The sequence below is a fragment of the Haliotis cracherodii genome, unplaced genomic scaffold (genome assembly GCF_022045235.1).
Source record: "Haliotis cracherodii isolate W230 unplaced genomic scaffold, xgHalCrac1.p SCAF_1, whole genome shotgun sequence".
NCBI classification, from domain to species: Eukaryota; Metazoa; Mollusca; class Gastropoda; order Lepetellida; family Haliotidae; genus Haliotis; species Haliotis cracherodii.
In genome coordinates, this window is record NW_027266264.1 from 81,451,186 (window position 1) to 81,460,834 (window position 9,649).

Genomic DNA, 9,649 nt, shown 5'->3' on the forward strand with positions numbered 1-9,649 from the left:
GATTAGGATGTTTAAGAGATGACGAGCTGACATGAATAAATATCTTCTTTGTATCATGAGCTAGCTTGAAGTTGATATCAGCATTTTGTAGCAGGTATTTGCGCTCACAGTGTTCATCTGTAAAACGTGAAAGGGAGAAATATCAGTCCTTCAAGTTGACAAAACACAAGTGCGTCCCTGGGTGGGCTCGAACCACCAACCTTTCGGTTAACAGCCGAACGCGCTAACCAATTGCGCCACAGAGACCGAACTGACGTCTATGGAGTGATTTTGAGATGTGACTGGTGTCACGGAAGTGAAGTACTGTTGAAGAAGGGAAAGTCTCATGGTGAGTTCCATCTCTGAAGTGCCAGGCGGTGGATTGTGTTGCACAATAACACACTGGCTGACTTGATGCATTTACTGGAAGATGTGGACGTTAGGTCATCCATGCACTTACATGGATGACTAGAAATGCATGCTTTTTACTTATGATTGTGAAAATGAGAAAAGTATAATTATTCAAGTTGAGCTCATTTTCTTGTCAGATGGAAAAGAAATTGTTCCAATGCCGGGAATCGAACCCGGGCCGCCTGTGTGAAAGCCAGGAATCCTAACCACTAGACCACATTGGAAGCTCACAGACGAGGGAAATGTAAAACGAGTTACCACTAGACTTTATTCCTATTGTGCGTGTGAAAGTTGGTGTTGTAGATTAGGATGTTTAAGAGATGACGAGCTGACATTAATAAATATCTTCTTTGAATCATGAGCTAGCTTGAAGTTGATATCAGTATATTGTAGCAGGTATTTGCGCTCACAGTGTTCATCTGTAAAACGTGAAAGGGAGAAATATCAGTCCTTCAAGTTGACAAAACACAAGTGCGTCCCTGGGTGGGCTCGAACCACCAACCTTTCGGTTAACAGCCGAACGCGCTAACCAATTGCGCCACAGAGACCGAACTGACGTCTATGGAGTGATTTTGAGATGTGACAGGTGTCACGGAAGTGAAGTACTGTTGAAGAAGGGAAAGTCTCATGGTGCGTTCCATCTCTGAAGTGCCAGGCGGTGGATTGTGTTGCACAATAACACACTGGCTGACTTGATGCATTTACTGGAAGATGTGGACGTTAGGTCATCCATGCACTTACATGGATGACTAGAAATGCATGCTTTTTACTTATGATTGTGAACATGAGAAAAGTATAATTATTCAAGTTGAGCTCATTTTCTTGTCAGATGGAAAAGAAATTGTTCCAATGCCGGGAATCGAACCCGGGCCGCCTGGGTGAAAGCCAGGAATCCTAACCACTAGACCACATTGGAAGCTGACAGATGAGGGAAATGTAAAACGAGTTACCACTAGACTTTATTCCTATTGTGCCTTTGAAAGTTGGTGTTGTAGATTAGGATGTTTAAGAGATGACGAGCTGACATGAATAAATATCTTCTTTGTATCATGAGCTAGCTTGAAGTTGATATCAGCATATTGTAGCAGGTATTTGCGCTCACAGTGTTCATCTGTAAAACGTGAAATTGAGAAATATCAGTCCTTCAAGTTGACAAAACACAAGTGCGTCCCTGGGTGGGCTAGAACCACCAACCTTTCGGTTAACAGCCGAACGCGCTAACCAATTGCGCCACAGAGACCGAACTGACGTCTATGGAGTGATTTTGAGATGTGACTGGTGTCACGGAAGTGAAGTACTGTTGAAGAAGGGAAAGTCTCATGGTGCGTTCCATCTCTGAAGTGCCAGGCGGTGGATTGTGTTGCACAATAACACACTGGCTGACTTGATGCATTTACTGGAAGATGTGGACGTTAGGTCATCCATGCACTTACATGGATGACTAGAAATGCATGCTTTTTACTTATGATTGTGAAAATGAGAAAAGTATAATTATTCAAGTTGAGCTCATTTTCTTGTCAGATGGAAAAGAAATTGTTCCAATGCCGGGAATCGAACCCGGGCCGACTGGATGAAAGCCAGGAATCCTAACCACTAGACCACATTGGAAGCTGACAGATGAGGGAAATGTAAAACGAGTTACCACTAGACTTTATTCCTATTGTGCGTGTAAAAGTTGGTGTTGTAGATTAGGATGTTTAAGAGATGACGAGCTGACATGAATAAATATCTTCTTTGAATCATGAGCTAGCTTGAAGTTGATATCAGCATATTGTAGCAGGTATTTGCGCTCACAGTGTTCATCTGTAAAACGTGAAAGGGAGAAATATCAGTCCTTCAAGTTGACAAAACACAAGTGCGTCCCTGGGTGGGCTCGAACCACCAACCTTTCGGTTAACAGCCGAACGCGCTAACCAATTGCGCCACAGAGACCGAACTGACGTCTATGGAGTGATTTTGAGATGTGACTGGTGTCACGGAAGTGAAGTACTGTTGAAGAAGGGAAAGTCTCATGGTGCGTTCCATCTCTGAAGTGCCAGGCGGTGGATTGTGTTGCACAATAACACACTGGCTGACTTGATGCATTTACTGGAAGATGTGGACGTTAGGTCATCCATGCACTTACATGGATGACTAGAAATGCATGCTTTTTACTTATGATTGTGAACATGAGAAAAGTATAATTATTCAAGTTGAGCTCATTTTCTTGTCAGATGGAAAAGAAATTGTTCCAATGCCGGGAATCGAACCCGGGCCGCCTGGGTGAAAGCCAGGAATCCTAACCACTAGACCACATTGGAAGCTGACAGATGAGGGAAATGTAAAACGAGTTACCACTAGACTTTATTCCTATTGTGCGTGTGAAAGTTGGTGTTGTAGATTAGGATGTTTAAGAGATGACGAGCTGACATGAATAAATATCTTCTTTGTATCATGAGCTAGCTTGAAGTTGATATCAGCATTTTGTAGCAGGTATTTGCGCTCACAGTGTTCATCTGTAAAACGTGAAAGGGAGAAATATCAGTCCTTCAAGTTGACAAAACACAAGTGCGTCCCTGGGTGGGCTCGAACCACCAACCTTTCGGTTAACAGCCGAACGCGCTAACCAATTGCGCCACAGAGACCGAACTGACGTCTATGGAGTGATTTTGAGATGTGACTGGTGTCACGGAAGTGAAGTACTGTTGAAGAAGGGAAAGTCTCATGGTGAGTTCCATCTCTGAAGTGCCAGGCGGTGGATTGTGTTGCACAATAACACACTGGCTGACTTGATGCATTTACTGGAAGATGTGGACGTTAGGTCATCCATGCACTTACATGGATGACTAGAAATGCATGCTTTTTACTTATGATTGTGAAAATGAGAAAAGTATAATTATTCAAGTTGAGCTCATTTTCTTGTCAGATGGAAAAGAAATTGTTCCAATGCCGGGAATCGAACCCGGGCCGCCTGTGTGAAAGCCAGGAATCCTAACCACTAGACCACATTGGAAGCTGACAGACGAGGGAAATGTAAAACGAGTTACCACTAGACTTTATTCCTATTGTGCGTGTGAAAGTTGGTGTTGTAGATTAGGATGTTTAAGAGATGACGAGCTGACATTAATAAATATCTTCTTTGTATCATGAGCTAGCTTGAAGTTGATATCAGCATATTGTAGCAGGTATTTGCGCTCACAGTGTTCATCTGTAAAACGTGAAAGGGAGAAATATCAGTCCTTCAAGTTGACAAAACACAAGTGCGTCCCTGGGTGGGCTCGAACCACCAACCTTTCGGTTAACAGCCGAACGCGCTAACCAATTGCGCCACAGAGACCGAACTGACGTCTATGGAGTGATTTTGAGATGTGACAGGTGTCACGGAAGTGAAGTACTGTTGAAGAAGGGAAAGTCTCATGGTGAGTTCCATCTCTGAAGTGCCAGGCGGTGGATTGTGTTGCACAATAACAAACTGGCTGACTTGATGCATTTACTGGAAGATGTGGACGTTAGGTCATCCATGCACTTACATGGATGACTAGAAATGCATGCTTTTTACTTATGATTGTGAACATGAGAAAAGTATAATTATTCAAGTTGAGCTCATTTTCTTGTCAGATGGAAAAGAAATTGTTCCAATGCCGGGAATCGAACCCGGGCCGCCTGTGTGAAAGCCAGGAATCCTAACCACTAGACCACATTGGAAGCTGACAGATGAGGGAAATGTAAAACGAGTTACCACTAGACTTTATTCCTATTGTGCGTGTGAAAGTTGGTGTTGTAGATTAGGATGTTTAAGAGATGACGAGCTGACATGAATAAATATCTTCTTTGTATCATGAGCTAGCTTGAAGTTGATATCAGCATTTTGTAGCAGGTATTTGCGCTCACAGTGTTCATCTGTAAAACGTGAAAGGGAGAAATATCAGTCCTTCAAGTTGACAAAACACAAGTGCGTCCCTGGGTGGGCTCGAACCACCAACCTTTCGGTTAACAGCCGAACGCGCTAACCAATTGCGCCACAGAGACCGAACTGACGTCTATGGAGTGATTTTGAGATGTGACTGGTGTCACGGAAGTGAAGTACTGTTGAAGAAGGGAAAGTCTCATGGTGCGTTCCATCTCTGAAGTGCCAGGCGGTGGATTGTGTTGCACAATAACACACTGGCTGACTTGATGCATTTACTGGAAGATGTGGACGTTAGGTCATCCATGCACTTACATGGATGACTAGAAATGCATGCTTTTTACTTATGATTGTGAACATGAGAAAAGTATAATTATTCAAGTTGAGCTCATTTTCTTGTCAGATGGAAAAGAAATTGTTCCAATGCCGGGAATCGAACCCGGGCCGCCTGGGTGAAAGCCAGGAATCCTAACCACTAGACCACATTGGAAGCTGACAGATGAGGGAAATGTAAAACGAGTTACCACTAGACTTTATTCCTATTGTGCGTGTGAAAGTTGGTGTTGTAGATTAGGATGTTTAAGAGATGACGAGCTGACATGAATAAATATCTTCTTTGTATCATGAGCTAGCTTGAAGTTGATATCAGCATTTTGTAGCAGGTATTTGCGCTCACAGTGTTCATCTGTAAAACGTGAAAGGGAGAAATATCAGTCCTTCAAGTTGACAAAACACAAGTGCGTCCCTGGGTGGGCTCGAACCACCAACCTTTCGGTTAACAGCCGAACGCGCTAACCAATTGCGCCACAGAGACCGAACTGACGTCTATGGAGTGATTTTGAGATGTGACTGGTGTCACGGAAGTGAAGTACTGTTGAAGAAGGGAAAGTCTCATGGTGAGTTCCATCTCTGAAGTGCCAGGCGGTGGATTGTGTTGCACAATAACACACTGGCTGACTTGATGCATTTACTGGAAGATGTGGACGTTAGGTCATCCATGCACTTACATGGATGACTAGAAATGCATGCTTTTTACTTATGATTGTGAAAATGAGAAAAGTATAATTATTCAAGTTGAGCTCATTTTCTTGTCAGATGGAAAAGAAATTGTTCCAATGCCGGGAATCGAACCCGGGCCGCCTGTGTGAAAGCCAGGAATCCTAACCACTAGACCACATTGGAAGCTGACAGACGAGGGAAATGTAAAACGAGTTACCACTAGACTTTATTCCTATTGTGCGTGTGAAAGTTGGTGTTGTAGATTAGGATGTTTAAGAGATGACGAGCTGACATTAATAAATATCTTCTTTGTATCATGAGCTAGCTTGAAGTTGATATCAGCATATTGTAGCAGGTATTTGCGCTCACAGTGTTCATCTGTAAAACGTGAAAGGGAGAAATATCAGTCCTTCAAGTTGACAAAACACAAGTGCGTCCCTGGGTGGGCTCGAACCACCAACCTTTCGGTTAACAGCCGAACGCGCTAACCAATTGCGCCACAGAGACCGAACTGACGTCTATGGAGTGATTTTGAGATGTGACAGGTGTCACGGAAGTGAAGTACTGTTGAAGAAGGGAAAGTCTCATGGTGAGTTCCATCTCTGAAGTGCCAGGCGGTGGATTGTGTTGCACAATAACAAACTGGCTGACTTGATGCATTTACTGGAAGATGTGGACGTTAGGTCATCCATGCACTTACATGGATGACTAGAAATGCATGCTTTTTACTTATGATTGTGAACATGAGAAAAGTATAATTATTCAAGTTGAGCTCATTTTCTTGTCAGATGGAAAAGAAATTGTTCCAATGCCGGGAATCGAACCCGGGCCGCCTGTGTGAAAGCCAGGAATCCTAACCACTAGACCACATTGGAAGCTGACAGATGAGGGAAATGTAAAACGAGTTACCACTAGACTTTATTCCTATTGTGCGTGTGAAAGTTGGTGTTGTAGATTAGGATGTTTAAGAGATGACGAGCTGACATGAATAAATATCTTCTTTGTATCATGAGCTAGCTTGAAGTTGATATCAGCATTTTGTAGCAGGTATTTGCGCTCACAGTGTTCATCTGTAAAACGTGAAAGGGAGAAATATCAGTCCTTCAAGTTGACAAAACACAAGTGCGTCCCTGGGTGGGCTCGAACCACCAACCTTTCGGTTAACAGCCGAACGCGCTAACCAATTGCGCCACAGAGACCGAACTGACGTCTATGGAGTGATTTTGAGATGTGACTGGTGTCACGGAAGTGAAGTACTGTTGAAGAAGGGAAAGTCTCATGGTGCGTTCCATCTCTGAAGTGCCAGGCGGTGGATTGTGTTGCACAATAACACACTGGCTGACTTGATGCATTTACTGGAAGATGTGGACGTTAGGTCATCCATGCACTTACATGGATGACTAGAAATGCATGCTTTTTACTTATGATTGTGAACATGAGAAAAGTATAATTATTCAAGTTGAGCTCATTTTCTTGTCAGATGGAAAAGAAATTGTTCCAATGCCGGGAATCGAACCCGGGCCGCCTGGGTGAAAGCCAGGAATCCTAACCACTAGACCACATTGGAAGCTGACAGATGAGGGAAATGTAAAACGAGTTACCACTAGACTTTATTCCTATTGTGCGTGTAAAAGTTGGTGTTGTAGATTAGGATGTTTAAGAGATGACGAGCTGACATGAATAAATATCTTCTTTGTATCATGAGCTAGCTTGAAGTTGATATCAGCATTTTGTAGCAGGTATTTGCGCTCACAGTGTTCATCTGTAAAACGTGAAAGGGAGAAATATCAGTCCTTCAAGTTGACAAAACACAAGTGCGTCCCTGGGTGGGCTCGAACCACCAACCTTTCGGTTAACAGCCGAACGCGCTAACCAATTGCGCCACAGAGACCGAACTGACGTCTATGGAGTGATTTTGAGATGTGACTGGTGTCACGGAAATGAAGTACTGTTGAAGAAGGGAAAGTCTCATGGTGCGTTCCATCTCTGAAGTGCCAGGCGGTGGATTGTGTTGCACAATAACACACTGGCTGACTTGATGCATTTACTGGAAGATGTGGACGTTAGGTCATCCATGCACTTACATGGATGACTAGAAATGCATGCTTTTTACTTATGATTGTGAAAATGAGAAAAGTATAATTATTCAAGTTGAGCTCATTTTCTTGTCAGATGGAAAAGAAATTGTTCCAATGCCGGGAATCGAACCCGGGCCGCCTGTGTGAAAGCCAGGAATCCTAACCACTAGACCACATTGGAAGCTGACAGATGAGGGAAATGTAAAACGAGTTACCACTAGACTTTATTCCTATTGTGCGTGTAAAAGTTGGTGTTGTAGATTAGGATGTTTAAGAGATGACGAGCTGACATGAATAAATATCTTCTTTGTATCATGAGCTAGCTTGAAGTTGATATCAGCATTTTGTAGCAGGTATTTGCGCTCACAGTGTTCATCTGTAAAACGTGAAAGGGAGAAATATCAGTCCTTCAAGTTGACAAAACACAAGTGCGTCCCTGGGTGGGCTCGAACCACCAACCTTTCGGTTAACAGCCGAACGCGCTAACCAATTGCGCCACAGAGACCGAACTGACGTCTATGGAGTGATTTTGAGATGTGAGTGGTGTCACGGAAATGAAGTACTGTTGAAGAAGGGAAAGTCTCATGGTGCGTTCCATCTCTGAAGTGCCAGGCGGTGGATTGTGTTGCACAATAACACACTGGCTGACTTGATGCATTTACTGGAAGATGTGGACGTTAGGTCATCCATGCACTTACATGGATGACTAGAAATGCATGCTTTTTACTTATGATTGTGAAAATGAGAAAAGTATAATTATTCAAGTTGAGCTCATTTTCTTGTCAGATGGAAAAGAAATTGTTCCAATGCCGGGAATCGAACCCGGGCCGCCTGGGTGAAAGCCAGGAATCCTAACCACTAGACCACATTGGAAGCTGACAGATGAGGGAAATGTAAAACGAGTTACCACTAGACTTTATTCCTATTGTGCGTGTGAAAGTTGGTGTTGTAGATTAGGATGTTTAAGAGATGACGAGCTGACATGAATAAATATCTTCTTTGTATCATGAGCTAGCTTGAAGTTGATATCAGCATTTTGTAGCAGGTATTTGCGCTCACAGTGTTCATCTGTAAAACGTGAAAGGGAGAAATATCAGTCCTTCAAGTTGACAAAACACAAGTGCGTCCCTGGGTGGGCTCGAACCACCAACCTTTCGGTTAACAGCCGAACGCGCTAACCAATTGCGCCACAGAGACCGAACTGACGTCTATGGAGTGATTTTGAGATGTGACTGGTGTCACGGAAGTGAAGTACTGTTGAAGAAGGGAAAGTCTCATGGTGCGTTCCATCTCTGAAGTGCCAGGCGGTGGATTGTGTTGCACAATAACACACTGGCTGACTTGATGCATTTACTGGAAGATGTGGACGTTAGGTCATCCATGCACTTACATGGATGACTAGAAATGCATGCTTTTTACTTATGATTGTGAACATGAGAAAAGTATAATTATTCAAGTTGAGCTCATTTTCTTGTCAGATGGAAAAGAAATTGTTCCAATGCCGGGAATCGAACCCGGGCCGCCTGGGTGAAAGCCAGGAATCCTAACCACTAGACCACATTGGAAGCTGACAGATGAGGGAAATGTAAAACGAGTTACCACTAGACTTTATTCCTATTGTGCGTGTGAAAGTTGGTGTTGTAGATTAGGATGTTTAAGAGATGACGAGCTGACATGAATAAATATCTTCTTTGTATCATGAGCTAGCTTGAAGTTGATATCAGCATTTTGTAGCAGGTATTTGCGCTCACAGTGTTCATCTGTAAAACGTGAAAGGGAGAAATATCAGTCCTTCAAGTTGACAAAACACAAGTGCGTCCCTGGGTGGGCTCGAACCACCAACCTTTCGGTTAACAGACGAACGCGCTAACCAATTGCGCCACAGAGACCGAACTGACGTCTTTGGAGTGATTTTGAGATGTGACTGGTGTCACGGAAGTGAAGTACTGTTGAAGAAGGGAAAGTCTCATGGTGCGTTCCATCTCTGAAGTGCCAGGCGGTGGATTGTGTTGCACAATAACACACTGGCTGACTTGATGCATTTACTGGAAGATGTGGACGTTAGGTCATCCATGCACTTACATGGATGACTAGAAATGCATGCTTTTTACTTATGATTGTGAACATGAGAAAAGTATAATTATTCAAGTTGAGCTCATTTTCTTGTCAGATGGAAAAGAAATTGTTCCAATGCCGGGAATCGAACCCGGGCCGCCTGGGTGAAAGCCAGGAATCCTAACCACTAGACCACATTGGAAGCTGACAGATGAGGGAAATGTAAAACGAGTTACCACTA

The 9,649-nt window shown here is 43.3% G+C and overlaps 28 non-coding genes across 28 annotated transcripts; all 28 read right to left on the minus strand.

Annotated features, from left to right (window-relative positions):
• Positions 1 to 172: 172 nt before the first annotated feature.
• Trnan-guu (transfer RNA asparagine (anticodon GUU)) lies at positions 173 to 246 on the minus strand. The gene has a single exon. It is a non-coding gene; the product is annotated as a tRNA-Asn (tRNA).
• Positions 247 to 542: 296 nt separating this feature from the next.
• Trnae-uuc (transfer RNA glutamic acid (anticodon UUC)) lies at positions 543 to 614 on the minus strand. The gene has a single exon. It is a non-coding gene; the product is annotated as a tRNA-Glu (tRNA).
• Positions 615 to 864: 250 nt separating this feature from the next.
• Trnan-guu (transfer RNA asparagine (anticodon GUU)) lies at positions 865 to 938 on the minus strand. The gene has a single exon. It is a non-coding gene; the product is annotated as a tRNA-Asn (tRNA).
• Positions 939 to 1,234: 296 nt separating this feature from the next.
• On the minus strand, positions 1,235 to 1,306 carry Trnae-uuc (transfer RNA glutamic acid (anticodon UUC)). Its single transcript has one exon. It is a non-coding gene; the product is annotated as a tRNA-Glu (tRNA).
• Positions 1,307 to 1,556: 250 nt separating this feature from the next.
• Positions 1,557 to 1,630, minus strand: Trnan-guu (transfer RNA asparagine (anticodon GUU)). The gene has a single exon. It is a non-coding gene; the product is annotated as a tRNA-Asn (tRNA).
• A 296-nt stretch (positions 1,631 to 1,926) lies between these two features.
• Trnae-uuc (transfer RNA glutamic acid (anticodon UUC)) lies at positions 1,927 to 1,998 on the minus strand. Its single transcript has one exon. It is a non-coding gene; the product is annotated as a tRNA-Glu (tRNA).
• Positions 1,999 to 2,248: 250 nt separating this feature from the next.
• Positions 2,249 to 2,322, minus strand: Trnan-guu (transfer RNA asparagine (anticodon GUU)). The gene has a single exon. It is a non-coding gene; the product is annotated as a tRNA-Asn (tRNA).
• A 296-nt stretch (positions 2,323 to 2,618) lies between these two features.
• On the minus strand, positions 2,619 to 2,690 carry Trnae-uuc (transfer RNA glutamic acid (anticodon UUC)). The gene has a single exon. It is a non-coding gene; the product is annotated as a tRNA-Glu (tRNA).
• A 250-nt stretch (positions 2,691 to 2,940) lies between these two features.
• On the minus strand, positions 2,941 to 3,014 carry Trnan-guu (transfer RNA asparagine (anticodon GUU)). The gene has a single exon. It is a non-coding gene; the product is annotated as a tRNA-Asn (tRNA).
• Positions 3,015 to 3,310: 296 nt separating this feature from the next.
• Positions 3,311 to 3,382, minus strand: Trnae-uuc (transfer RNA glutamic acid (anticodon UUC)). Its single transcript has one exon. It is a non-coding gene; the product is annotated as a tRNA-Glu (tRNA).
• A 250-nt stretch (positions 3,383 to 3,632) lies between these two features.
• Positions 3,633 to 3,706, minus strand: Trnan-guu (transfer RNA asparagine (anticodon GUU)). Its single transcript has one exon. It is a non-coding gene; the product is annotated as a tRNA-Asn (tRNA).
• Positions 3,707 to 4,002: 296 nt separating this feature from the next.
• Positions 4,003 to 4,074, minus strand: Trnae-uuc (transfer RNA glutamic acid (anticodon UUC)). The gene has a single exon. It is a non-coding gene; the product is annotated as a tRNA-Glu (tRNA).
• Positions 4,075 to 4,324: 250 nt separating this feature from the next.
• Trnan-guu (transfer RNA asparagine (anticodon GUU)) lies at positions 4,325 to 4,398 on the minus strand. The gene has a single exon. It is a non-coding gene; the product is annotated as a tRNA-Asn (tRNA).
• A 296-nt stretch (positions 4,399 to 4,694) lies between these two features.
• Trnae-uuc (transfer RNA glutamic acid (anticodon UUC)) lies at positions 4,695 to 4,766 on the minus strand. The gene has a single exon. It is a non-coding gene; the product is annotated as a tRNA-Glu (tRNA).
• A 250-nt stretch (positions 4,767 to 5,016) lies between these two features.
• Positions 5,017 to 5,090, minus strand: Trnan-guu (transfer RNA asparagine (anticodon GUU)). Its single transcript has one exon. It is a non-coding gene; the product is annotated as a tRNA-Asn (tRNA).
• A 296-nt stretch (positions 5,091 to 5,386) lies between these two features.
• Positions 5,387 to 5,458, minus strand: Trnae-uuc (transfer RNA glutamic acid (anticodon UUC)). Its single transcript has one exon. It is a non-coding gene; the product is annotated as a tRNA-Glu (tRNA).
• A 250-nt stretch (positions 5,459 to 5,708) lies between these two features.
• On the minus strand, positions 5,709 to 5,782 carry Trnan-guu (transfer RNA asparagine (anticodon GUU)). Its single transcript has one exon. It is a non-coding gene; the product is annotated as a tRNA-Asn (tRNA).
• Positions 5,783 to 6,078: 296 nt separating this feature from the next.
• Positions 6,079 to 6,150, minus strand: Trnae-uuc (transfer RNA glutamic acid (anticodon UUC)). Its single transcript has one exon. It is a non-coding gene; the product is annotated as a tRNA-Glu (tRNA).
• A 250-nt stretch (positions 6,151 to 6,400) lies between these two features.
• Positions 6,401 to 6,474, minus strand: Trnan-guu (transfer RNA asparagine (anticodon GUU)). Its single transcript has one exon. It is a non-coding gene; the product is annotated as a tRNA-Asn (tRNA).
• A 296-nt stretch (positions 6,475 to 6,770) lies between these two features.
• On the minus strand, positions 6,771 to 6,842 carry Trnae-uuc (transfer RNA glutamic acid (anticodon UUC)). Its single transcript has one exon. It is a non-coding gene; the product is annotated as a tRNA-Glu (tRNA).
• A 250-nt stretch (positions 6,843 to 7,092) lies between these two features.
• Trnan-guu (transfer RNA asparagine (anticodon GUU)) lies at positions 7,093 to 7,166 on the minus strand. The gene has a single exon. It is a non-coding gene; the product is annotated as a tRNA-Asn (tRNA).
• A 296-nt stretch (positions 7,167 to 7,462) lies between these two features.
• On the minus strand, positions 7,463 to 7,534 carry Trnae-uuc (transfer RNA glutamic acid (anticodon UUC)). Its single transcript has one exon. It is a non-coding gene; the product is annotated as a tRNA-Glu (tRNA).
• A 250-nt stretch (positions 7,535 to 7,784) lies between these two features.
• Trnan-guu (transfer RNA asparagine (anticodon GUU)) lies at positions 7,785 to 7,858 on the minus strand. Its single transcript has one exon. It is a non-coding gene; the product is annotated as a tRNA-Asn (tRNA).
• A 296-nt stretch (positions 7,859 to 8,154) lies between these two features.
• Positions 8,155 to 8,226, minus strand: Trnae-uuc (transfer RNA glutamic acid (anticodon UUC)). Its single transcript has one exon. It is a non-coding gene; the product is annotated as a tRNA-Glu (tRNA).
• A 250-nt stretch (positions 8,227 to 8,476) lies between these two features.
• Positions 8,477 to 8,550, minus strand: Trnan-guu (transfer RNA asparagine (anticodon GUU)). Its single transcript has one exon. It is a non-coding gene; the product is annotated as a tRNA-Asn (tRNA).
• A 296-nt stretch (positions 8,551 to 8,846) lies between these two features.
• Trnae-uuc (transfer RNA glutamic acid (anticodon UUC)) lies at positions 8,847 to 8,918 on the minus strand. The gene has a single exon. It is a non-coding gene; the product is annotated as a tRNA-Glu (tRNA).
• Positions 8,919 to 9,168: 250 nt separating this feature from the next.
• Trnan-guu (transfer RNA asparagine (anticodon GUU)) lies at positions 9,169 to 9,242 on the minus strand. Its single transcript has one exon. It is a non-coding gene; the product is annotated as a tRNA-Asn (tRNA).
• A 296-nt stretch (positions 9,243 to 9,538) lies between these two features.
• Positions 9,539 to 9,610, minus strand: Trnae-uuc (transfer RNA glutamic acid (anticodon UUC)). Its single transcript has one exon. It is a non-coding gene; the product is annotated as a tRNA-Glu (tRNA).
• Between the last annotated feature and the right edge of the window lie 39 nt (positions 9,611 to 9,649).